Source organism: Patella vulgata, chromosome 2, assembly GCF_932274485.2.
Source record: "Patella vulgata chromosome 2, xgPatVulg1.2, whole genome shotgun sequence".
Taxonomy (NCBI): Eukaryota; Metazoa; Mollusca; class Gastropoda; family Patellidae; genus Patella; species Patella vulgata.
In genome coordinates this window covers 26,005,890-26,010,364 of record NC_065880.2, presented here as the reverse complement: position 1 = coordinate 26,010,364, position 4,475 = coordinate 26,005,890, and the positions used below count along the sequence as shown (strand labels likewise).

Sequence of the window (4,475 nt, the reverse complement as noted above, 5' to 3'; positions counted from 1 at the left end):
GAATTCAATAGCTTTAAATACAAATTAAAATCGGATATGCTCCCTCCTTATGGAATTGAACGCTATTGGGTTGATCAACTGCATTTGACCAAATCAAGAAGTGCAGAGTTGGGTATGCACTAACGTAATCAAGGACATACAACGTGTATAATATTTTTGACACTGTCACAAGCTTTTCTTAAACCCGTCATCATCTTCGGTTTTCATCTCCCCCAGCTGTGGGGTTGGGGTTGGGAGGGGCCTTATAACTGGATTAGCCCAGGGCTCTCTTCATCTAAATCCGACACTGCGCGTAGATAGTTGGGTGAGTCAGGTTTCCATACTTCCAGGTCTACTCTCCAACTGTCACGACCATTTGGAAGAAGCCATAAAAAGATAGTAGGTGCATGTTTCACATAATTTTATTTCATTAATTAAATGCTTTTTTTAAAACTTTATATTGATGATCGATGTACCCACACTTTGGATGGTTACTGGGTGGTATCCTCTTTACGTCAACATTCTGAAACAGACAATAAACATGTTGTACTAAAGCTGCAAAATTTCGAACATTCCCGTAATAATTGTCCACCTTACTGCAGGCATTTAATCATTTATTAGGTAATAACCGGTAGTTATAGTTTCCGTATTGGGAACCGCGTAGACTCAATGAGTAGGACACTTTCTCACTAATCAGGAAGCCTCGATTTCGCTCCCTGTGTTGACCGAAAAGTTCCCCGGATTTTGAGGCATGATTTCTAATTGTTAGTGGTGCAGGACAAGTAACAGTGTCTAGTCGTTCGGGTGGGTACAAATACCGAAGTTCTGTGTACACCATAGGTCGTAGCGTCGCTATCTGGGTAAAATATTTCTTTATAGCACACAGTATGGCGTTATAGCCCAGTGAGTGCAGAAAAGGGGATCGTTAAGTCCCATTTCATTGCCACTGTACTTACTTCGTTTGGTTATTCTGAACTGAACTCCACCACCTATTTCAATACAAGTAATAGTCATACAACCTTGAGTAATTGATGTACCAAGAGGATAGCATTTGGAATCATTCGGGTTAAGACACTCTGTATAAAATAAACCATGTACCAGTTTATTAATAAATTTCTTGGTATATGATTTTAAATAATAATTCCGCTAATTACGACTGTTGTAAAGTGTGGTAGGTGGCCGTGGTGGTCGGGCGCTAGGGAACTAGCTAGAATGTCTCGGGTTGGTCCCTGTTGGACTGACAAGACACATGTACCTAGACGTTCGGATGGAAAGCAAACCCGAACTTCATATCGTGTACAAATTGACGTGTACGTAAAAGGTACAATACTAGATCTTTGTACGATTTGGGAAATATCTTTCTCTAGGGTTAGGGTTAGGGTTAGGTTATAAATTACATGTCAAACGTACAAATTGAAGCTGTAACAACGGTGGATTGTGGCTAAAACTATTCTGAAGTGTTAGGGTAAGAATTGTGGGTATAAACACGGAAAAAATCAAAGATATTTTTTCAGATCGGGAGGTTCCAGTATCGTGCACGTAAAAGAAACATTCGCATTTAGAATTATCCCTCACACACGTATCCAATGAAAAGAAAATTAACATATATTAGTCACATGTCTGTGTGACGTTGACGAAATTTGAACCCAATCGCACCGAAGTCCCGCTCGACTAAGTCCGTAGACGCCATAAGAGGTTCTTTGTAGAAATAATACTCACCAGTAGTGTGTACAAGATGTGAACCTTTCTGACATAAGTATTTGATACATGGTCCACCCGCTGCCTTGGCAAATATATCTCCAGTATTATATGTTTTGCCCGAGCCATAGTCTGTACATTTCTCTGAAATCAATTTGTTAGATGTTATTATAATACAATATTGTATCAAATAAAACATATACATCTATATGAAAAGACCAGTATGTCGCTATATCCTACCTGTAGGAAACCTTGGTCTTCACTGCAGTACCTGAAATACGGTTAGTCTGGGTGGTTGACAGATTCTAAAGCACTGTTATGTACTATCCAGATAATTATGACGTGTTATGAAGGAAATTCTGCCCGGACAGCGGCGTTCCCGCTTACTCTTCGTCGAATTCCAATTTGTACACGGGACCTATATTTTTTGTCTTATCCAATCGAATAGACACCGTTCCATGCCCTTTCCTGTACTTGGCAATTGTATAGGAACTGTCTCGGCTAAGACAAGGATCGAGCCCTTACTATGGAACAGCCGAAATATGTATTGACCATTTTCTCTGAGTAATATACAACTCAAAAAGCTCTAGAAATTACATGTATATTTTGTTTGTGCACTACACGTAAACTTGGAATTTAGAATCCAAAACTTTACTATGGAATAGCCGAAATATATATTGACCATTTTCTCTGAGTAATATACAACTCAAAAAGCTCTAGAAATTACATGTATATTTTGATTGTGCACTACACGTAAACTCGGAATTTAGAATCCAAAACTTTTTGGGAGAACTCAGTTTTGTAAACAGTCAGCAGTCCGGTTGTTCAGATATGAAATGAAATGCTCTGTTCCGACTGGGCTAATGAAGACGAGCATATGTGCTTTGGGGGGATTTTGTACGGACAGCGGCGCTACGGCATATTATTTATATCGAATTCCAACTGCCAAGGGATATTTTACGTGCACACCAATGTGTACATGGGACCCCGGGTTTTTGTTCCATCCAAACGACTATATGCTATCCCTTGTCGATTCTTCTGCCCTGCAACACTAACGGGGGGGGGGGGTCACGCCAGAAAACTCCGATGAACTTTACCGGCCCAACTCGGGATCGACAACGGGAAATCCAGGTTAGCGAGTCAAAGGCTTACTCACTAAACCTCCGCCGCTACCTGTTCCGATACAACTGTGCAACATAAATTGATGTCTCGGTGAGCAAGACTCTGACTAGATATCCTGGGGGTCTCGTGTTCAGTCCTGGTGTTGGCAAGGGAAGTGTTTAGTTGTTCGCATAAAATAACCCTTGACGAGGCAGCCGCTGTCCGACAAAAGTTCCAGCATAATTATGACTCTGTATGGCGAATGCCCGTCTTCATTAGCTCAGTCGGTGCAGAAAAGTAAGACGTTTACCCCATTTCATTTCAATTCACATCACAAAAAAATTGCTTAGCTATTGCGTGAGCGTATCAAATAAATCATGACAACAGATTCATATAGATGGTACTCACGTGAATCTGCAAGTGGTGACAACATCAGGACTACCAGAATAGTTAAATGCATCTCAGCCATCTTTCCCAAGGCCTGTTTGTAATTGAAATCCAACGAACGCAGAGAACGTGGCATTTTTAGAAATTTAAATTTTTAATCATATTGTCGATTGGTAGTTAAGTATTTGAATTGTGTAAGCCAATTTACACCGTTTTGCATATATGAATATTTTTCGTAATATCAATGTAAATGAGAATGCAATAGTAACTAATTTACATTAATTTGATATATATTACATTCCAGAATATTTTCTTGTTCACATAGAAAAATGTCAAATTTCCCATTAAACACTACTGTTCTAAAATAGTTAAGTGAACAGGGGATGATCAGATATCTAATATCGTGTATTATGCATATGGGAATTGCCTGTAACTGGACGAGGTAAATATGCCAGAAAGTCTTCAAATCTAATCCTTTATTTTAGTTATCACCAGCGTTACTCGAGGGTTGGTGTGAGAGTAACGACACCAGTCCTGTTTTCAGTTTTCAAAATGTTAGGTTCGATTGGGTGGTCGTTTGGTCTGTGCGATTGGGTGGTCGTTTGGTCTGTGTGATCAGAGAGGTAATGGGAATCGTGGAATGGATGGTCATTCTATTTGCCAAGAAACCTAGTTCTAAAATTCATACCACAGTGGTAGTGGCACTTTTAAATTTAGTGTCACATATAACAACAAATTGTCTTACACAAATACATGTATCTCAGGGGATAAGTGAAGCGTACGCGGTGACACACTTTGCGCTATGGAATTAGAGTTTTCGCTTCCTTTTCACAAATAAAAAAAAGCATTCAGATTCCGTTCTTCATCACTACATTCACATAATGCTCAAACAATGTCGGAAATATATACCTGGGAACATAGTTATTTGTTTGTAGGCCGGACCTTTATCTCCGTTATAGAAATACACCTAGAAAATGGTGATAGATATCACAAAATACATCATGATTGCCGTAATATCGTAACAATGTAATGTTACTTGACAATAGAAACTATATTGTGATAATAACAGAACACAATTTTTATGGGAAACAATCACTGGTTTTATTCTCATAGCACGGCGTTTCGACAAGTATCCTCTTATCGTTATCAAGCACAATGACATTTAGTAAACTTGGGTTTAATATATAAGAGTTCATGATGAAGCCATTTACAAATATTAAATAATAATAACAATAAGAAGTAAACGATTAAGTAAAAACAACATAATATAATAGACCCATGGTCCAACCAAAGGATACTATTGACTAACA

The 4,475-nt window shown here is 38.7% G+C and overlaps 1 long non-coding RNA gene across 1 annotated transcript; it reads right to left on the bottom strand.

Annotated features, from left to right (window-relative positions):
• Nucleotides 1–385: 385 nt before the first annotated feature.
• Nucleotides 386–3,340, bottom strand: LOC126810354 (uncharacterized). The gene is made up of 4 exons (XR_007675182.2): nt 3,187–3,340; nt 1,699–1,821; nt 936–1,055; nt 386–502 (listed from the first exon to the last, which is right to left on the bottom strand). It is a non-coding gene; the product is annotated as an uncharacterized LOC126810354 (long non-coding RNA).
• Nucleotides 3,341–4,475: the final 1,135 nt, after the last annotated feature.